The 22914-nt window shown below is 42.3% G+C and overlaps 1 protein-coding gene across 2 annotated transcripts in view; it reads left to right on the forward strand.

Moving 5' to 3' along the window:
- Cbl (Cbl proto-oncogene) overlaps positions 1–22914 on the forward strand; it is an 88815-nt gene that overhangs the window by 27799 nt on the left and 38102 nt on the right. The window lies entirely within an intron of this gene.

Below are 22914 nucleotides of genomic sequence, written 5' to 3' on the forward strand. Positions count from 1 at the left end.
AACTCAGGTCTGTGACTGTCAGAATGGGAAAGCTAGCAGTAGTTGAGCTGCTTTGAATTTTATTTTTTATTTCTGTTTTTTTCGAGACAGGGTTTCTCTGAGTAGCCGTGACTGTCCTGGAACTCACTCTGTAGACCAGGCTGGCCTCGAACTCAGAAATCCGCCTGCCTCTGCCTCCCAAGTGCTGGGATTAAAGGCAAATGCCACCACTGCCCGGCTTGAATTTTATTTCAATGGGAGTAGAAAGCTAACAGTTGATAGAAAGGGTCTTGGTAGGCCTTTGACCATCACTGGGTCAGGTAGATTTATCTGTGAAAGAGTGATTTACACTCCTGAGAAAGGTTGCAGGCAGTAGACCTTGAAATCTCTAACGATAACAGACTTGTGGGTAGATGGGCCTTTGAGAGAGGCTGAGCTGAGGTTGAGGAGAAAAGATCCAATCTTTGCAGAAGCCGCAGCAACTTGATAACTCGAAAGTGTCAGATAAGAGTAAAACGGCTAGTGCTTGATCCTTTTTGTTTTTAAGTGTGTGTGTGTTTGTGTGTGCGTGCGTGTGCGAGCGTGTTTTGGGGATGGACCCAGGGCCTGCATGCTCAGTAACTGCCCTGTCATGGAATACAGTTAGCTTACAGCGCATGTTACTAGCTTGCCTGTTGTAAACAGAAAAGATAGGCCTACCTCTGCTCTTCTGGCTCAGCCTCTCACAAAGTGGATACAGTAACTTCTTCCTGAGGAGTGCTTGAATTTCTAAAGGCATCAGGCACTATGCATGGTTCCCTTAATGACCTGAATGGGTTCCCTGTAGTTTCCTACTCTTTTGGCTTTGTTGGCTTAGATTTGGCAATTCCATCTTATTAAAAATTTTTTTCATATCACTTTTACATTTACCGTAACAGATTAATCAGGTATAATGCAGAACATCAGTCTTTTCTCTTTAGAAGGTTTCTGGTGACTAAGTTCAGTCCATAAAAACCTGCCTTTTGGTTTATATGCAGATGTGTTTTATTCCTACTAAATGTTTAGACTTCTTATGTTAAAATCATAAGGACAGGAGAGATAGCTCAGGGAGTAAAAACTTTAGTGCTGGCTAGACACTATAGTGCACACCTTTAATCCCAGCACTTGGGAGGGAGAGGCAGGTGGATCTCTGAGTTCAAGGCCAGCCTGGTCTATAGAGTGAGTTCCAAGACAGCCAGGGCTACACAGAGAAACCCTGTCATGAAAAACAAAACAAAAACTTGAGTGCTGGAGGGTGGTAGAAGCAGAAAGAACCCAGGGGCTCACAGCCAGGCCAATTTAAAGGTTCAGTGACAGACCCTGGGTACACACATTCGTGCACAGACACACACACACTCTCACACACACTAATGTGCGGGGAATAGGCCCCAGTTATAATGTACGTGCATACACATAAGACTTTAAGTGGTAGATCACTCTTACAGCATGCACAAGGGCCTGGGTTCAATCTCTGCTCAATCGTTTTATATTGGTTTTTGTTTCTTTTTCCATCACTAGTGTGACTAGAATATTGTAGTTTGATTTAAAAATCAACCTAAGTCATTAAGTAGCAAAACTTAAAAAAATTTATTTGCCAGCTCTTATAAACTTAGTTTCTCTCTAATTTTAGCAGGTAAGAAGAAAGTATACATTGAAATACAATGTAATATGTCAAGGATTTAATAGAGATATGTAATGTAGTTTTTGCCTTTGGATTGCATCAGAGGTGAGACAGAAAATGTTAATCTGAACTAGATTTTGAAGGATGAGTAGGAATAGTCTAGGCCAGTGGTTCCTAACCTGTGGCTCACTACCCCTCTGGAGTGTTGAACGACCCTTTCACAGGGGTCATAGATCAGATATCCTGCATATCAGATACTTACATTAGGATTCATAACAGTAGTAAAATTACAGTGACTGAGTAACAATGAAAATGATTTTATCCTTGGGGGTCATCCTAACATGAACAGCATTGGGAAGCTGAGAACCACTGCTGTAGGCAGAGGAGTCAGCCTTTAACATGCTAGTAAGAACCTGCCGCCAACTGTGTGTTGAAAGAATGTGGGAAGTCTGGTTTGGCAGGAGTTAGATGACAGGAATGACAGGAGTTGGATGAGGGGAAGCACAAGGGAGTCGGGGTGTGAGGAGCAGTTTAACTGTAGACTGCCTCTTGCAGACAATCAGTCGTCTACAACGGTTCCTACCTTTAAAAAAGGAGCAATTAGATATATATTGGGGCCAAGTCAGGCTCCTGTTGTTTGTTCAGGCTGCTCCAGATTCTGGGGCTCACACGGTCCTTCTGTCTCCCTTCCCTGAGAAACTGAAAACATAAGCATGCCATTGTACACATCCAAATACATTAAAAAATTTTAAATGCATTTATTCTTATGTGTCCGTGCAGGTTCACATGCAAGCACGCATATGTAGTGTGTGTCTGTGTGTAGACTGGAGAACGTTTTGCTGGAGTTGGCTCTCTCCTTCCACCAGGTGGACTCTAGGGATTGAGCTGAGGGCATCAGGCTAGGCAGCAAGCCAGGAAGCTTGTGGCAAGTGTCTTTCGTTACCTGCTGAGCCAACTTGTCGGCCCTAAGAGCATTTTTTTTTTTTTATAATGAAATGGAAGCTGCATTTTCCATTCTTCTTAGAGCATACTGAACAGTGTTTGGTGTGCTTCCTCTAATAACTGTCTTAATTGCTGTGCAGAGACTCCCATGACCACCATATACCTATGGCCACCATAGGCTCAATAGGAAGTAGCACTATTAAGAGGTGTGGCCTTGTTGGAATGGGTGACTTTGTTGGAGGAAGTGAGTCACTAGGGAGATGGGCTTTAAATTCTCAAATGCTTAAGCCAGGCCAGTGCAGCATTACATCTCTTATAAAGGAGAAGATTTAACTGGAGCCAGCTTATGGTTTGAGAGTCCATTACCTTCGTGGAGGGAAGCATGGCAGCATGTAGGCAGACATGGCGCAAGAGAAGGGGCTGAGCTCTGCATCCAGGTTGGCAGGCTGGATGTAAATGCTGCACTGGCCTGCCTTAAGCATTTGAGAATTTAAAGCCCACCCCCCTAATGACTCACTTCCTCCAACAAAGCCACCCATTCCAACAAGGCCACACCTCTTAATAGTGCTACTTCCTATTGAGCCTGTGGTGGCCAGTTTCTCTCAAATCAGCACAATGACTGAGAGCCAGTATACTGGCTAAGTAGTTAAACTCTAAAGCCAACTTGTGTAAGTTTTAATCTTTTCTTAGCCACCTTTTTAGCTATGTTATTTCTATTTCCTCATCCAGTGAATGAAATAAGAATGCTTTCATTGTGGGTTGTCGAGAGCTCTTTCGTCTACATTTTTGGAGAAGGGTCTCAGGAATCCTAGGCAGGCCTTGAACTCACCACAGAGTGGAGAATGACTTGACTCTCTCTGCTCCTTCTGTCTCCACCTCTGGAGTCACAGGCATGCAGCGTCACACCATGTTATGTGGTGCTGGGGATCCAGCCAAGGACTTTGTGCATGTACTCTACCAAGGAGCTACGCCCTCAGCCCCAACTTTTATTGTCTTAATTATGGTTTTTATTATAGAGTAAATATAGATTACTATATTGGGTTGTGTGTCATTAATATGTAACACCACATGAAGCATGTAATTTGACCTGGCTAAAATAAGTATTTTCATATGCATTTTCAATGACTAAATATAAATATATACTATATAATAAAGTATATAAATTGTTTTTATCCAAATTGGACAGTTTCTTATAAGTGAATACCTTTACTATTAATTTCTGTCTCAATTCCAAAGTGTGAGTCATGGGCTTCTGGTGTATGCTTTGACTGCTTCCAGACTTCTTTGGTTTGGTTTTTATCTTTTATGTGTATGGGTGCTTTCCCTGCATGTGTGTCAGTGTACCATAGGTATACATTGCCCACAATGCCCAGAAGAAGATGTTGCACCCACCTCTGGAACTGGAGCTACAGTTGTGAGCCATCATGTGCTGGGCATTGGACCCATGTCCTCTGGAAGGACAGCCAGTGCTCTTAGCCACTGAGCCCTCACTCCAGCCCCAGACTTTTAAAGAGACAGTGATCCACATTTGATCCATGGATTACAGAGCTCTGTGATGATCCAGAGTCATCTGTCTGGAACGAGGGAACCTCAGTGAAGAGAATTGTCTTCATCAGATAGGCTGGTTCTGAAGCATTTTCTTGATTAGTGGTGGATGTGGGAAGGCCCCACCCACCTACTCTGGTCAGTACCACCCCTAGGCAGATGGTCCTGAATTGCTTTTTTTTTTTAAAGCAAGCTGAGTAAGCCAGTAGGCAGCACTCCACCACGGCCTCTTCAGATCCTGTCCTGACTTGTCTCAGTGATGGCCTGTAGCCGTGGGTCTCAAACTTCCTAAGGCTTCAGCCCTTTAATACATTTGCTCATGTTGTGGGGGATTTCCTTTTTTTTTTTTTTTTTTTTTTTTTGGTTTTTGGTTTTTTCGAGACAGGGTTTCTCTGTGTAGTCCTGGCTGTCCTGGAACTCACTCTGTAGACCAGGCTGGCCTCGAACTCAGAAATCCACCTGCCTCTGCCTCCCAAATGACGGGATTTAAGGCGTGCGCCACCACTGCCCGGCTTGTTGCCATTTCCTAACTGTAATTTTGCTACTGTCATGACAATAGAACTTTGTCAAAGTGGTCGTGGCCCACAGGTTGAGAACCACTGGGCTATAAACTGGAAGGTAAGATAAACATTTTACAGAGATTCTCCTGCCTCTGGCTCCTAGGTGCTGGGATCTAGGGTGTGTGCCATTATACCTTGCTTTTTTCTTTTTTATCATCGCAGCAGTAGAAAGCACAACAGAAAAGCTCTTTTAAAGTATACAGCTCCTTCCATTTGGTTGTATTTATAAAGTCATACAACTGCTACAACAAATAACTTCGGAACATTTTCAGTGTTCCAAAAGGAAATCCTATAGCCGTTAGCAATTTTTGTCAAGCTTGCCTCTAGCCCAGTCACTAATATTTATTTCTGTATCTGTAGATTGGACTGATACAGACATTTTATATAAAACACATTTCATGTAAGTGGAGCTGTATAATGTTTATGACCATTACTTAGTGTCTGCTTTCTTTAATTTAGTGTGGTCTTACAATTTGTCCATATTTATACCATGTATCCATACTTTCCTTTGGGCGGGGGGCTGGGGGAGAGAAGCTAGCTGAGACAGGTGCACTGTAGCCTAGGTTGTCCCAGAACTTGCTATGTAGCCCAGGTTGGTCTTGAGTGTTCAAGTCCCCCCACAGCCTCTTGAGGACTGGGACTACAGGTGTGACAGGTGTGAGCTCCCGTGCACACTCCTTCATTCATTTTGATAGTTAATTTCACTCTGGGAATATTTTGTTTATAGAATTTGAGTTTACAGCTTTTAGCTGTTATAAGTAATATTGCTGTGAACACTTGCACAGTTTTCAGTTCTCTTTGCTCCATCCTGGGAGGGGAATTGCTGAGTTATAGAGCAATTGGTGTTTAACTTTTTGAGGAAGCTTCAGACTGTTTATTCAGCGGCCTCAGCATCCCCTCTGACCGTGGAGTAAGGCTCCAAGGCTCACCAGCACGGCTTACTGGAGCCATTCTGCAGGGTGGAAAGCAGTGTCTGGAGGTTTTCAGTACATTTCCCTAGTGAATCGTCTTTTCATGTGCCTGCCTGTCTTTGAAGAAAGATCTATTTAAATCCTTTGCTTTTTTGTTAATTTAAATTTTACTTTGCTTTTACTTATGTATACATGCATAGTATGTGGTGTCTGGAGGGAGTTGGATTCCCCAGAGCTAAAGTTATGAGGCTGCTGGGAGCCATCTTGGTGTGGCTGATCAGACTCAGGTCCTCTGGATGAGCAGGAGGTGCCTTTAACCAAGAAGCGCTCTCTGTCCTGCTCCTTGTTCTTTTGTTATTGCTTTTTCTTTTGAGACATCTTACAACTAATTAACTACCTATGAAGATGAGGGTGACTTTGAGTGCTTGATCTTCCTGATCTACCTCCCAAGTTGTACACTTAGAGCTGTGCAGACCCCCCCCTCCCCCAAAGTTACTGTCTTTTTGTCATTTGCTTGTTTTGAGATGGGGTCTCCTATGTAGACCAGGCTGGCCTGAATGCTGGAATTAAAGGTGTAAGTCACCACATACCTGACCTTAGCTTTTTGTTTTTGTTTCAGTACTGGAGACTTCATGGTTTTTAGGCCTTCTTGCTCGTTTTAAAATTGTGTTCGTCTTTTACTATTGAATTGTAAATATTCTTTTTTACATAGTCTGGCTACTGAACTAGTATCCTATTATCTATGCTGAGAGAAATGATTTGTAAGATTTTGTTCTCATTCTGTTTGCCTTTTCATTCACTTTAATAATAGCTTTTGAGGAAACAAAATATTGAAGTTTTGATGAAGTCTAATAGTGCTTTGTACTTTAAGATGGTGCTGTAGGCGAGGCAAGTGTAGAGCTGCATGCTCACTGTCCAGCATGCTGGGAGCTGTAACAGGGGCATGACTGTCAAGTCAAAGCCAAACTGGGCTTCTAGGACAGCCTGTGCTACAGAGCCTTTGTCTCCAAGCTCCCTTCCCTCCATATTACCTAATTCAAGGTTTCTCTGAGTAACAGTCCTAGCTGTCCTGGAACTCTATCTCTAGTCTAGGTTGGCCTAGAACTCATGGAGATTCTCCTGACTCTGCCTTCTGAGTGCTGGGATCAAGGGCTGTGTTTGTTGTTGTTCTTGCTTATTAGTTGTGTCTTTTCTTATCAGTTTTAGCTCTGTGTTTGTTTGGTTATGAGTTCATTTACTTATTATAGGTTTTCCTTTATGAAGTAAAGGTCCAGATTAATTCCTGGACATACACATATCCCTTTGTTCAAGTACTGTTTGTTAAAAAGACTGTCCTTTCTTTGTTCTTGTCAAAAGTACATTGATCATAATGTAAGGGTTTATGTGTAGACTTTGAATTCTGTTATTAACTACACATCTGTCTTGAATTTGGTGTCACACTAGCTTATTTTTTTTTCACACTAGCTTATATCATCGTGCTTTTGTAGAAGTTTGAAGTCATCAGATGTGAGTTGAGGCCATATATACGACTCAGCAGTTAGGGCCCATGTTGTTCTTCCAGAGAACCAGGGTTAAATTCCCAGCACCTGTATGGGGTGGCTCACAACTGTCTCTAACTCCAGGTCCAGGGTATATGACACCCTTTCTGGACACTGGACAATGTACTTACTACATGTATAAACACATACATATACACATAGATTTTTTTTTTTTTTTTTTGGTTTTTCGAGACAGGGCTTCTCTGTGTAGCCCTGGCTGTCCTTGAACAGAGCTACTCACTCTGTAGACCAGGCTGGCCTTGAACTCAGAAATCCGCCTGCCTCTGCCTCCCAAGTGCTGGGATTAAAGGCATGTGCCACTATCACCCGGCGATAAAAAATTTTTAAACCAGTAATTTGAAAAGTAAATACCCAATAATAGAATAGAGAGGGAGAGGAAAGGAAGAATATTCAATCAAAGAACATGGACTTCATCTATAACCTAGGATCAGGCTGTCAGTTTTAGAAAAGAATGTGCAGAATTCTGATAGGTGTGTTTAATAAATAATTCAGTTTGCTTTTTAAGTTCTCGGGATTCAGGACATGGGCCTTCTTCACTTGCATCTCTTTCCTTTCTCTAGTGGCATCTTGTGGTTTTCATTGTGCACATCATATTTTTAAGCCTATAGCGCTGGCTATTTCCAGGCAGTTTCCCATTTGAGTCCTAATGGCTGGGCACACCTTTGAACCTTGAGTTCATTGCTATCACAGTTTAATTTATTGCTGACACAGTTCTAGACTGTTCATTACTCATACACAGACATAAAATTGATGTTTATTGACACATGGTTCCTGTGTTCTGCAACCTTGCAGTTAGCAGTTGTTCAGCAGGTTCCTCGGGCTTAGAAAGACATGCATGCCATGTGCAAACAGAGAGTTGTGCATCATTCCCATCCTGGTTACTTCTTTTTCTTTCCTACTGATGCTGGCAGGATTTATGTCGGCCGAACCTGTGTTGAGTAGAAGTGGCCAGCACATCCTTCTTCCTGGTGTTCGGAGGCAACTTTGTAATCTTTCACCTGTCAAGTATGAAACTGGATTCTCTGAAATGGCTTTTCTTGAGTAAAGAAGTTTTCCTCTACTTCTGGTTTGCTGAGTTTTTGTTTTAATTTTAACTCCTAAAGGGTTTTAAGACTTTAAAACCCTTCATCCTTTCTTGATTTTCCTTGAGGGATAGAAGAGTTTTAGTGAAGGGAAATGCAGTACAAGGATCTTGATCAAAAACTAGTTTGAAGAGCTTATACCAAGGTAGAAATTTGTCTCCTTGTGGAATCTCAGAAAGATGTAAGCCTCAGGTACATCTGACTGCAGGACTGAAATGTTGCCAGGGCCCTCAGGTCTCCTTGTGTGACTTCCACTCTCTCAGTGTACATTAGATCCACATTGCAGTAAAATGGCGTTCTCTTTCTTAGGAGCTACTGCCAGAGCAAGGGGCCTGACTGTCAGGTTGCTTTCTGATGCTGGCTTCTTAGCACAGTGTCAGCAGCACCCTTGGTCATAGTTTCGGCGTGGTGAACTACAGAATGACGATCATGCCTGACTAGAAACTGAAAGGGGCTGGTTATAGAGTGTAACTGCATTTTAAAAACTGCCTCATATTCATTCATTATAGATTATACTTTCTGTTAAGTTATTCTTACCTTTTTATGTTATTAAATTTTTGCTTATCTTGTATAATTTGGAAAAATTCAGACCTAACTAAAAGCCCATTTGCTAAGTACTCAGTAGAAGACTAAGGTAGTGTTGAGTGCTTTGTGGTAGCACTGCTCCAGGGACAAGACAGAGCAGGGGTGACGGAGCTGGGTGACGGAGCTGGGTGACGGAGGAAGCTGTCTTTTCTTTCTTTTGTTTTTTTTGTTTGTTTGTTTTGTTTTGTTTGTTTGTTTGTTTGTTTGTTTTTGTTTTGTTTTTCGAGACAGGGTTTCTCTGTGTAGCCCTGGCTGTCCTGGAACTCACTCTGTAGACCAGGAGGGCCTCGAACTCAGAAATCCGCCTGCCTCTGCCTCCCAAGTGCTGGTATTAAAGGGCGACCACCGCCCGGCCTGATCTGTGTTTTCTTAAGAATTTGCAAAGCAAGGTTTTATTTTGGTCTCACAGGGTCTCACAATATAGACCTTAGCTGGCCTGGAACTCAAAGAGAACCGCCTGTGTCTGCCTCCTGAGTGCTGAGATTCAACGAGTGTGCCTGTCTCAAAGCACGTCCCTTAGTTCAGTCTTGGCATTTTCCTCCAAATGACTGGTGATACTTCACAAACTGGATCGTGTTTGCACGTCTATAGTGCTTTCTTAGAACATGTGCTAAATGCTACTGATAGATAGTCAGCTACAGCCCTCTCTGTATTTAAGAGTTTAGCCTTGGTGAGAAATGAATCTTAGTTATATTGGGAACATTTTTCTTGTATTTTGCAGGGGGTGGGAACATGTGCCTGTGTCTTTTCAGTCACACAGAGAGATGATCATGACCGGCTTTTAGTGGAAGGAATAGAAGTGGGCAGAATGTGTTGTTTTAAAGGTATCATACCAGGTCTAGTGGCTTGGACGGGTGTCTGAGGGAATAAGTGGAAAAGACAGTGGAAGCTGCTGAGGTTTCAGACAAGGGCAGAGCTTGTGACCTGGTCGGTATTTTACAATGACGTATCAGTTGCCATCTGTAAACCAGATGAAGGTTTGTGGCAGCGGCAGTAATGGAAGTAGACAAAGGAGGAGGAAGTTGAAAGAAAAACAGATAAGAAATGGATTAGAGCTAAAATTAGTAAGAGCTGACGTGTCGGGCAGTGTGGAGAGTGTGGAGAAGGATGAGAGAAGAATTGGACATGGCTTCTAGTCTCACTAACTCTGCTGACAGGCCACGTGTATGCTAGCAGAGAACTCAGGAGACAAGTACAGGAAGAAGCCAAGAGTTTCAGACAGGGTCTCAATGTGTAGCGTTTTTTTGGCCTGGAATTTACAGAGATCCACCTGCCTTTGCTTCCCAAAGAGTTGAGATTAAAGGCTTACACTATCACATCTAGCCAGATTTGAAATTTCATGAGCCATTTAAAGAGAAGTTAAATAAACAATTGTCAATGTGATTGGGCTTTAGGACTCAGAGGGAAGACTTAGAATAGAGAAAGAAATTGGGTTCAAGGGGTCTTTTAAATTCATGAGAGCAGACAGTTTTATCTGAAAGAAGGGGAGATGGAGAGAGGGCTCAGTTGGTCAAATTCAGTCCCTACTCTCTGTGGAAAGGGCCATGGAAAAGTTCTGGGGTTGAGGAGTTAGAGACATCCAGGTCCTAATGAGAGACTGTCACAAAAAATAAGATGGAGCTTATTAAAAACATGAGCTGGGCATGGTGTTGAGTGCCTTTAATCACAGTACTCAGGTGACAGGGGCTCTCTGTGAGTTGGAGGCCAGTCTGGGCTACATAAAAAGGAAGGAAGGGGAAGGTAAAGGAAAAAGAAAAGAAAGATGGATCCCAAGGAACACCTTTGAGGCTGATCACACACAGGTTTAGAGTATTTATATGGACCTATATTCCTAGATAGTCAGTTGGCCAGGAAGCTCATGAGAGAGGTGTGTGTCATAGTCAACTGTTAGGGAAATGTAAATCAAAACCACAGTGAGGTACTATTTCACACCCATTAGGGTGTGTGTCTCAGAAAAGGACAGTAGAACATACTGATGAGGACATGGAGACTGGAATCATGCTTCATTAATGGATCTGACAAAACTGTGTGGCCATGTAGAAAAGAGTAGAACAGAGAATTAGCATATTATCTTCTAACTTTCTTATATTTCTAAGAACTGTAAGCAGGAACGTGATCAGATATTTGTATATCCATGTTCATTGCAGCAGTGTTTGTGACAAACAGAAGTGGGACACAGTCCACATTTATCAGCAGATAAAGGGACAAACGAAATATTGATGTACGGTTACACTATGTCTGGGTGTTTATCCAAGCTTCTGAAGTAGGCATTCACAGAGATTCTCGAGCATAGCGTTCACTACAGGACTATCAATAGCTAAGTTATGGAACAAGCCGAGGTGTCAACCAACAGGAAGTAAGAAAAGTGCGCCTTTTGCACAGTGAAATGTTTTCAACCGTAAAGAAGAATGTTCCGAAAATTTAAATACCCATAGGAAGGGGTAAAATTCATATACAAGCTACAACACAGATTAATTGTAAAGACATTTTGCTGATTGAAAGAAACCAGATACAAAAGGATGTTCTATGATTTTACTTGTGAGATATTTGGAATGTGAAAATTTTACAGACAAGTATAATAGAGTTATTGGGAACTGAAAGGAGGGAAGGCGGTTACTGCTTAGTGGTCATACAGCAGGATAGGTGAAAAGTTCGGGAAGTGGGGCCAGGGAAGCACAGTCCTGAAATTCCGGCACTTACTGTGCTGAGGCAGGAATATCATTGCAAGTTCAAAGCCAGTGTGCACTGCGAGGCTAGGGTCTGTCTTAACAAGCCAATCATCGCCGGCATTGTAGCGCCCACCGGTAGTCTCAGCACTCAGGAGGACCAGAGAAACGGAAGGTCATTCTCTACTAGACAGCGGGTGTTAGCCCAGCCTGGGATACATTATCACATGATGTTCTGTCTCAGAAAGACAAGGATGGGGGAATACAGTCAGATGCATATATACATGTGTAAAATTATCCAAGAGAAAGCAATAGAAAAGAAAAAGGAAACGTAAACAAATCTGGAAATGGATAGTGGGGATGGTTATATGACATTGTTCATGTTGTGTGCTGGAAACGGCTTAGATGGTTTTAAGAAAAAAGGCCTTTTAAAAAAAGCTTGTGTCACTGTTACATTGCGTAAGTACTTTCCTCAGGTCGGCCATGTTGCGACAGACCTTGGTGTTCTCATTGTGCCACATAGACTGTCTGAAGAAACAAAGCACTTCATCGTGGATCTAACGATAATTATTAAAGACGTCTGCTTCACTAAGGAGATTCAGAAAGCGCGCGCGCGTGCGTGCGTGCGCGTGTGTGTGTGTGTGTGTGTGTGTGTTTATAGCGTACATGTGCCATGGCCCATGTAACTTAAGTGAGCAATTCATTGTAAAGAATACAGCTGCTGACTGCATGAATAGTTTGGTGTGTTGTCTTGATTTTGTCTGGAACCAGCAGTCCCCACTGTTTCCTGGCTGCCATGAATGTGGATGACACTAGAGTGGAAAAGGCAAGTCATGAGTGTAACATTATTATGGAAGTAATTTTAGTATTTCAGACTGTCTGGAAGGGTCCTGAGAACTATTGTATTCATATACTTCTAAATTAATTTATTATATGTTTGCACATAACGTCATGGCACACATGTTGAGGTGAGAAGGGCAGCTTGAAGGAGTAGGTTTTGGCTCTTCAGTATGTGGGGTCTAAGGGGTCAAACTCAGTTGGTTAGGTTTGGTGGCAAGTGCTTTTACCAGCACTGATCTGTCGCCTTAGCCCAAAGCATAGGTTTTAATAGTGTTAACATTCTATGGTAGTTGCTTGAGTGTTGTTGAGTTTCAGTTTTTATCACACTTGGGAAAGCTGTTGTCACTATTATTTTCAAGTTTTTTTGTCTCTTCTATTTCTCCTTCAGGAGAGCACTTGCGTGAATATTTGGCTGCTTGATGTTCCACTGGCCACTGCTGCTATATCCATCCCCTCCCCAGGGTTTTCTTTTGGATTGCTTCTGTTACTTTCTTCAGCTTATTGTTGGCTTCTTCTAAAGCAGTGGTTCTCAACCTGTGGGTTGTGGCCCTTTCACAGGGCCACATATTAGATACCTTGCATATCAGATATTTATATTATGAATCATAACAGTACCAAAATGACAGTTATGAAGAAGCAAGAAACTAATCTTATGGTTGGGGGTCACCACAACACGAGGAACGGTATTAAAGAGTCCCAGGATTAGGAAGGTCGAGAAGCACTGCTCTAAAGTGTTTGCTGGTAATCTTCCCATTTAAATTTTCATTTCTGAGGCTGAAGAGATGGTTTAAGAGCACTGGCTGCTCTTTGAGAGGACCTGGGTTTGATTACACACATGGTGGCTTACAGCTGTCTATAACTCTAATTTCAGGGAACCCAATGCATTCTTTTTGGCTCAGAGGGCACTGTGTGCACATATGGTACATAGACATACGTGTAGGTGAAACGTCTGTACACACAAAGTAATAAATAAATAAAAAGGCTCAGTGGTTTAGAGCACTGGCTGCTCTTGCAGAGGACCTGGGTTCAGTTCTCAGCATCCACATGGCAGCTGTCTGTAACTCTGGTCTCAGAGGTCTGGCACCTCTCTCTGACCTCTGTGGGCACCAGGCACACACAGGGTGGATGTCAATACATGAAGGCAAAGTACCCATACACATGAAGGTAAATAAAAAGAAACTTCAGTGTCTTATTAGAAATAATAGAAACTTTCAGCTTTTGAGGTTAGATTTAGTTATTTTAAATTTGTATTATTACTGCATGTACGCAGTATGAAGACATGCTTTGACACTGTGAGAAACTGGAGGCCAGCTTTGTGGAGTCAGCTTTTTTTCCCTGAGGTTGAACTTGCCAGGCTTTCCCCACAAGTCTCTACTTGCTGAGCCACCTCTCGGGCCCTGGATTTGAATCGTTCTCTGTCTTCCAGATACTTCCATGTATTAAACTTTTTATAACTTCCACGCACATAAGCTCCAAACGTTGGCCCCTTTAATGTTGAGCCTTAAAAAAATATTTGAAGGGCTGGAGAGATGGCTCAGCGGTTAAGAGCACTGACTGCTCTTCCAGAGGTCCTGAGTTCAAGTCCCAGCAACCACATGGTGGCTCATAACCATCTGTAATGGGATCTGATGCCCTTTTCTGAAGACAGCTACAGTGTACTCATAATAAATAAATAAATAAATAAATAAATAAATAATAAAAACATTATTTTATTTTATGTGTGTTGGTGTTTTGCCTGTATACATGTCTGTATGAGGAGTCCTTAGAACTGGAGTTACAGTGTGAGCTGCTATGTGGGTGCTGGGAATTGAACCTGGGTCCTCTGGAAGAACAGCGAGTGCTCTTAACTGCTGAGTCATATCTCTAGTCCCACCCCAGCCCCCCTTTTCTTCTTCTTCAGGTTTTGAGACAAGATTTTTCTGTGTAGTCCTGGCTGTCCTGGAACTCACTCTGTAGACCAGACTGGCCTCAAACTCAGAAATCCACTTGTCTGTGCTGAGATGAAAGGCGTGGGCCACCACAGCCTAGCTCTCTTTTCTCTTCTTGTTGTTTGGGGTTTTTGTTTGTTTGTTTGGGAGGCAGGGTTTTTCTACATAGCCTGGAACCTACTATATAGACTAGACCAGGCTGCTTTCAAACTTTGAGAGATCTGCCTGCCTGTCTCCTGAGTGCTGAGATGAAAGGTGTGCACCGCCACCAGCAGGCAGCACCTTTGAAACATGTGATTAAACACTAAAGTACACAAACTGGGAGAAGTTAAAACATGCTGTAATGGACTTTTTAAAGGCCTGTCTGCTGAACAGAGCATATTCAGCAGTGTGTTTTACATAGGAATGTGCAGTCACATAACAGTTCAGTCAAGGTACTTCTGGTTAGAATACAGGCTTGACGCTGCAGGTAGGAGACCGTGAAGAAACTGTTCTGCTTGCCCAAGTGCCAGTGATGCTTTGTAACCCAGAGCACTATAGAGAGACGAGCAGCGAATGTCAAGTAGGAAGTGCACAGGCTTTCTTTACTCTAATTGTGCCGGCTAAGAATTGCTCTGAACCCCGCAATGCTTGTGAGATCTACGTCTGCATTTAAATGAGAGTGTGTTAAAGAACTAGCTCAAGTTGGTCACAGAAGGCCCTTGCCAGCCGGGAGGTATACAGAGCCAGCGAGGCTGACGGGATGCCCGAGAGAGTTAGCAGGAGAGTTAGCAGCAGCGCCACCTACCTTTTCACTTCCATTTGCCGTGAACCGAATTTGAAAACATTCCAGAAAGCTGAAGTCCAGTGTATTGTGTTAATTGAATAAAAAGCTTTCACTGGTGCTTTTTCTTTTCCATTTTCTGTAAACTTTGCCTCTATTCCTTTTATATGTAAAACAGTCCTCCAGCCTAATGTCTAACAAGATGTATCTGGGTGGTCGTAATTTCAGTTTTTAGATTTTGCATTCCTTAACTTGTATTGTTGTTTTTAATGGTATTTTTTCTGGTTATTTATTGGAAATAATTAGGTCTTCAGTTTTCTCTGTTAAGGTGGGCCAGATAATAATGAGGCCATTTTTTTTTCTCCTGCTCTTACCTTCAGAGAGCACAATTGAATAGCAACCTAGGAAAGGGCTTTCCCTTGCTGCTTCTGTTAACAGTAGCCTTAGTTCTCTTGTCTTTAACTTTGGCCTAGATAAGGCTAAATAACTATTTAATTGTTAGTCACTGCATCAGGAATGTGTCGATTAATCTCCCGGCAGACCCCATTTCATGCACAGTTTTAGTCCTTTTACTCAGGGACATTGCGACAGGTTAGAAAGAATACGAGAGATAAGGTACAGGCAGTGTAGAGGAGGACCTGGTGCCTGACGGGGAAGCGGGGTTCCCTGGGTGGGATTCCTCTGCCATGTACCTCGAGTCTCTGAGGAGGCACTCTTGCTTCTGGTGTGTGGTGGTCTGGGGACTGAGGGGAGCAGTGGGGACACACACACCCTGGGTTCTAATTGCCAAGCAACATAGATCATTTAATCAGATTTAGGAATTGGGATGAGATAGATGGTGGTGGGCTGTACAAAGGTAATAATGGACTGACAGGAAGACAGCACAAAAAGAGGAAGATGCTTTCCTCTGCTGTAGTCTGTTATTGCAGCAAATTCTCTTAGTGTGTGTGTAAAGCTAAAGTGTCCCTGTGGGGCTGGTTGTACCTTAGTGGAGAAATGCTTGCCTAGCATACATAGAGCCTTAGGTTTGATCTGTCGGTTGAAAACAAAACAAGTGTGGAAAGGCACACATCAGATCAGAAGTTCAAGACCATTTCTGGCTACATACTGAGTTCCAGGCCATCTTGATAAATGATAGAGATAAATTTAAAACAAAACACATACGCCTAAAAAAAAAAGTATTCTTGCATAAAACCTAATTTATAATTACGTATTTTGTGATACTGGTGTGTGTGCACGCGCATGTGTGTAGACTAAAGAGATAGAATGCTTGCCACACAAGCAGTGAAGAGCCAAGTTGGATCTATCGCCAGGTATGGCGGCTCAGGTTTGTGATCAGTACTAGGGACACCAGTCTAGCCAAACTGGTAAGCATAAGGTCCCAGTGAAAGACCCTGTCTCTCACCCACAAGGTGACAGCTCCTTGGTAACACCACCTAGGGCTGACCTGTGGCCTCCACACAAACACATTCTCGCACAAAAAAAAAATCTGTGTTTTTACTACTTAACTAGATTAGTGATTCATAGTCGCTTTAGATTTCCTGGGTTCTAGGCAGTGCTAGGAATATAACTACGACCTCGTAGATGCTAGACAAGTGCTGTATTATCCAGCTGCCTCCCTCCACTGTGCCTGTAAGCAATCAGAGATTTTTAAAAAGTTGATAGATGAAAATAACATTTTTAAAAAATGTACCTTATGTATATGCTTATTTTTCCTGCACGTGTATAAGCATACCGTGTACATATCGTGCCCCTGAAAATAACTTCTGTTTTTTGGGGACAGGGTTTCTGGGTGTAACCACCCCTGGCTGTCCTGGACTCACTTTGTAAACTAGGCTGACCCAAACTCATAGAGATCTACCTGGATCTGCCTCCCAAGTGCTGGAATTAAAAATGTGTGCCACTATGCCTGGTTCTGAAGAGAACATGTTGTTTCTTTGTTTCATATCCTATGATTATGCAAGTAATAAAATGAATTACTTTTATATTCATGAACAAACTTCATGCAAGATAAAAATAGACTTGTGGGGGCTGGAAAAGATGGCCCTGGGATCGGGAGTACTAGAGGACCTGGGTTCATTCCCAGTACCCATATTGTGGCTCACAACCACCTGTAACTCTAGCTTCGGAAGATCTGACACACTTTTCTGGCCTTCTCAGGCACCAAGCCTTCACATGGTACACAGATATATATACAGGCAAAACACTCATATAAAATAAAAATAAATTTTAAAAATTAAAATAAGCTTTTGCAGGGAATATTCAGTACAAATTCCTTTGGAAAACTGTGACTAGCCAGGTGGTGGCACATGCTTTTAATTCCAGCACTCCAGAGGCAGAGGCTGGCAGATCTCTAAGTTCAAGGCCAGCTTGATCTACAGAGTGAATTCCAGGACAGCCAGGGCTTCACAGAGCAACTCTTGTCTTCAAACAAAACAAAACAAAACAAAACAAAAACAAGCATAAAAGAGCTGTCACTGGTGATGTGTGGACACACACACACATATGTAGAGGTGTGTGAAGGATGGTGAGTGGGTTTAGTATCTGTTTTGGAGCATCAGCAGATGGACTCAGTAAGCTGTTGCTAGCAGTACCAACACGCTCAGACATTCCTTCCTGGAATGTCCTCTCTATTCAAACATTGATTCCTATGGGCATATGGTTTCTTCCTTAATTGTGTTAGTATGATGCAGTGGTAATGATCATCCCCTACTGAAATTAACTCTTGCCCTCAACTTGTTCCTGCCTATTTATTTTGTGTGTGTTATGTTATGTTGTGTTTTGTTTTGTTGTTGTTTTTAATCGATTAAATGCAGTAAAATATCTGGTATAAGTTCTGGTACCTAATAAGCCCTTTAAAAGTATTAGCTTTTTTTTTTCCTTTCAGCCCTTCCAGGGGACCAGAGTTCCAAATACCCATGTCTGGCTGCTCACAACTGCTTGTGACTCCAACTCCAAGGGTGTCCAGTTTTGGCCCCTTGGGTACCAAAACACACATGATGTATACCCTCACACACATACACTTAAATTAAAAATAAATATAAAAATATATGAACTCTTATCTGGAGAGGTAGCTTAGGAATACTTGTGTAGCCAGCCAAGAGGTTGTGTTTGTGAGCCCTGCCATGGGTGAAGGTGTGGTTGTTCTGTTGTTGAGAATACCCTCTTTCCAGTTGCAAAGTCTCATTTAGGCTCATCCCTCCTGTCAGGCTTGAGTCCTGCAGTGTCTTATTTATGACTCCCATGCCTTTCATTGGCCACACTCTACTGAGTCATCTCTCTCTCTGCCTTGGTGACTTCCTCTTTCTATGCCTATGGCTGTCATTTACAGCATTGAAGCAGATCTTACTTCCCATTGTCCACAAGCGTTAAGGACATCCTACTGCATTTGTGAAATCCCTTAATCTTTTAGCTTTCAGTTTTATCCTGCTTCCAGGACTGTGCTGTGTCATGTGGTATGACCGTATGCTGCGTGATACTGCCCAGCCCCTCCCTGGGTTGCTCAGAGGGAGCCGTTGCTTCACTTGGACTCCTTTGTCTGTAGAAATCCCATCCATTCTTTCAAGTCTAGAAAACTTCCTAAGTTATGTAAAATTGTAAAGTATATGTGTGGTCCGTTATTCTAAATTGATGAGAAGGCCCCGATGATGAAAATTCTCTGGCTTTGGTTTAAGACTGATCTAAAAATGCCACATTCTTTCCCAATCTTTGGGGACAGAAAAACTTGGTAGCAGTAGTTATTATGAGTTCAGGGAACTCATGTGTTTAAATAGAAATTGATGTTTAATATGTTATGTACTCAGGAATTAAATAATTAATCGTAACTGGATAGACTTTTTACATATTTGATTAGGTTCTATTATAACTGTCTCCTGCTCAGTGTGATTTGTCTCTGTATTTTTATTTTATTTTTAAGTATATGCCATTAGTAGCTATAAAAGATGCTTCCTCGTTTGTCCTCTGTGAAAGGAGGTTTTGAAGATTGCTTAACTAACTATGTTCCTCTTAGTTTATAGAATTAGTCTTAAGGTGGAGGCAGTGACGGTGCACACCTTTAATCCCAGCACTTGGGAGGCAGGTGGATCTCCAAGTTCAAAGCCCTCTGAAGTTCTAGGACAGCCCAGACTACCCTGAGAAACTCTGTCTTGATAAACAAAGAAACCAAAACAAAAAAAAGAAAAGAAAGAAAAAGTCTTCGGAAGCTGGTACAGAGAAACAGTAACCAATATTATGGGCTAATAGGCTAATAGGCTTTCAGCTGCAGACAAGTCCTGGTCTCTAAGAGACAGCACAGGACATGATTCTTGAGCTATTTTGTTTTCTAGCTACACTGAAAAAAACCAAGGGTACAAACCTCTAAAATGTGTGTCAATGGTGGCTTTGATCCTTGAGATAGGGTCTTCCTATGCAGCCCATGGTGCTGGCCTTAAATTCATCTTAAATTCATGATCCCCCTCCTAGCTTCTTGAATATTGGGACTACAGATGTATACTACCACATCTGGCCTATGCTTTAATTCAAATGTATAATATTGTCTTAAAATTTAAGTGAATTAGTTGCAAAGGAATTAGGAAAAAAATATACCCATGTAAGTCTTTTTTGATAATAGCTTCACAGTGAAGAAGCATGGTTATGATTACAATAATTAAGAGATCAGAGTGATACCAGCAAGATACCATGACATGTGTCAAAGGTATCCATTACTGCTTTTTTTTTCATGAATTCATAATCCTAGTTAAAAAAAAGAAGCATGTATGTCAGATATGTTGAAGGCATTGTACAAAAAACTGACTAGTGTTCTGGAAAACAGCTGTCATGAAAAAACAAAGAGTAAGAAACTACCATTGCAGAAACTGCCACGGCTTATGATGTCCAGGGTTGGGTGTGGGAAAGTATAACCTGGAGAAAATGTTGGGCTTCATTAAGAGTACTGTCCTAGGGCTAGAGAGATGGCTCAGTGGTTAAAAGCACTGACTGCTATTCCAGAGGTCCTGAGTTCAGTTCCCAGCAACCACATGGTGGCTCCCAACCATCTGCAATGGCGTCTGATGCCCTCTTCTGGTGTGTCTGAAGAGAGCAATGGTGAATACATAAATTAAATACATAAATCAGAGAGAGAGAGAGAGAGAGAGAGAGAGAGAGAGAGAGAGAGAGAGAGAGAGAGAGAACACTGTTCTAATGCTGGTTTCTTGGGTTGGTTGGTTCAAAAGCATGTGCCATATTGTTGAGTGTTGTGTAGTCTAATTGAAGATGGTAGAGTGCTGGAGGAAACAAAGTGGATGAGAGGTAGGTGGATGGGAACTGTGGTCTTCTTCAGTCGCCATTCAGAGATTGGAAAGACCTAACAAGAAATAAGTAATCTGTAGATCTAGAGTGCCACACACTTTCTGTTTCTGCCCCTGAAGAACTGTCATCCAAATGGTGGAAGGAAGACAGTTATCACACAGCAGGTATGATAGAGCCCTGAAAAGTCTAAACAAGATGTTACAGTTTGTTCAGAAGAATAGGTATTAAATATGGATGAGTGACTTTTCTCTTCTCTACCCATGGAGGTAGGATCTGAGAAGATTGAAGACCAGGCAAGGTTCCATAACCATAGTCATTGGTTGGAATAATGTGTCCAGCTCCTGAATCACACAGATCAGTTCAGACACTGACAAGCTCATGGAAGGACTAGGGCGGGGCTCAGTGAGAGCATTTTCATGCACAAGCCTCTAGGTTAGTTAGAGCTCCATCACTGAAAGGGAAAAAGGTGACCATCAAGAGATACATAGACTATTGATGTAATTCCACCATGAAAGGCATGAGGCTTGGAAAGGAGAGAATGTTTTGGGAGAACACTGAGTATTGTTTAGAAAGGTGACTTAGGATATGACCGTGAGTATTTCTTGCTGGCTCTTAGCCAGAGTTGCATGTGACAGGAGTAAAGGATCTGTATTTAAGATTGATTTGGGAGCTAGAGAGATGGCTCAGTGGTTGAGGACACTTGCTGCTCTTGGATAGGAACTAAATTCAGTTCCCATAATCCACACGACTAACAGCTGTCTGGTACTCCCGTTCCAGGGATCCTGCTCCTCCTTCTAGCACATCAAGTAGAAATCTAATTGTGCTGGAGCATTCATTCGCTCAGTTGCGGAGGACTTGCCTAGTGCACACATGCACAGTTAGGTGATTCAGTAGGAGTATAAAGTGTGAAGGGCTTGTTGGAGATTCATGTGGGCTGCTCCCTTCCATCCTTGGCAAATTAAGTTAGTGTTTCCTTTAACTGCTGTTAACATATACTGGGGTGGGAATATCACATAAACCGGACCATGAGCATGGTATTATATACACTCTTTTTTGTTTTGTTTTTCAAGACAGGGTTTCTCAATGTAGCCCTGGCTGTCCTAGAACTCATTCTGTGTACCAGGCTGGCCTGGAACTCAAAGAGATCCATGTGCTGGGATTAAGATCCATCTGCTGGGATTAAGATCCATGTGCTGGGATTAAGATCCATGTGCTGGGATTAAGATCCATGTGCTGGGATTAAGGGGTGCACCACCATGCTCAGGTGATATGATGTATGCTTAATGGGGAAAAATCACTGATAAGATATATTGATTAAAAATCCCTTTCACATTTTATATTCACATGCGTTTCTCTGCGTGTATGGATTTGGTTTTGCTATATAACTCATACTGACTGCTTCTGAAGTAGAGATCTTCCTGTTTTAACAAGTGCTCGGCTATAACAGATGTGTGCCCGACTCCAGGCTCTCTCTTTTAAAAGACCAACTTCAGTAGATAAGAGTTAGCAGCACTTCATTGACTTCCTGTTGAAACAAGTCCTGTGGTATCTATTTTTAAAGTTGGTTAGTGTGTGCTGAGTTGACAGCTCAGCTGATGCTGTTACTGAGTTATGACTGTTTTCTCAGTCTGTTCTGAACTGAGCATTCTTGGATGACACTAGTGTTCCATGGAAAGGTTTTGGAATTTTAACAGCCGAAGAACTGCAGTCACCACTTGAAACGGCACCAGAGCATGAAGGACTGACAGGCACTGGTCATTTCACTTTTAAAGACCATTACCTAAGTGGGTCTCCAACACTTATTGTTAAGGTAGCTTTATATCTGAATTTATGTTTAGAATACTGAAGACTTCCTGTATTTTATTAATGAAGTTTCCAATTCTAAGAGTTTTTAAAATTTTTCACACTTATTTGTGTTGTGGTGGGTATGTGCTTGTGACAACTGTTGTGGTAGGATCAGAGGACAACTGTTGTAGGTGTTTCTACTGTGTGACCAGGGCATTATGTTTGGTATCAAGTACCTTTATCTGCTGAGTTATCTTTCTGGCCCCAATATCACAGGCTTGTTTTGTTTTAAAGATAATTTTGTAATTATATTTATGTACAGAAAACTTAGCAGTATACATTTAACCCAGTTTAGTGATGCGTTCTTTAGCCTTTGCCCTCTCCAGCTTGGCAATGCGAGCCACAGACTTAGGACCCAGGATGTTGCCTCCCAGTGGCTCGGATCTCACTGTATCTGTTGCATCTCATTGTGACTGTCGTTGCAGTTGGACCTAATAGCTTTTATTTTTGCCTTCCAAGCTAACCTGTGTGAGGGCAACAGTGGTGCACATCTTCCTGTGGTCCAGGCACCCCAGCCTGGTCTTTCCCTTGATGATGCAATAAGGGAGCCCCATCTTTCACTACAGGGCAGGCAGGAACCACCAGCTCAGTGGGGTCTATGCTGTGGGCAACCATCAGCTGAGCGTTCTTGTTCTCCACCAAAATGGCAGCTGTATTGCTCCCTGCTTGGTCTCTTGTCAGCAGCTTTCTTCTCAGCACAGGCCAGTACTTTGCTTCTCCTGCTTTGTCTCTAGCCTGTACTTACTGGCAAGCTTAAGCAGCTGGGTAGCTGTTTGCCTGCCCA

The sequence above is a fragment of the Grammomys surdaster genome, unplaced genomic scaffold, assembly GCF_004785775.1.
Source record: "Grammomys surdaster isolate TR1022 unplaced genomic scaffold, NIH_TR_1.0 1164, whole genome shotgun sequence".
In the NCBI taxonomy this organism is placed as follows: domain Eukaryota; kingdom Metazoa; phylum Chordata; class Mammalia; order Rodentia; family Muridae; genus Grammomys; species Grammomys surdaster.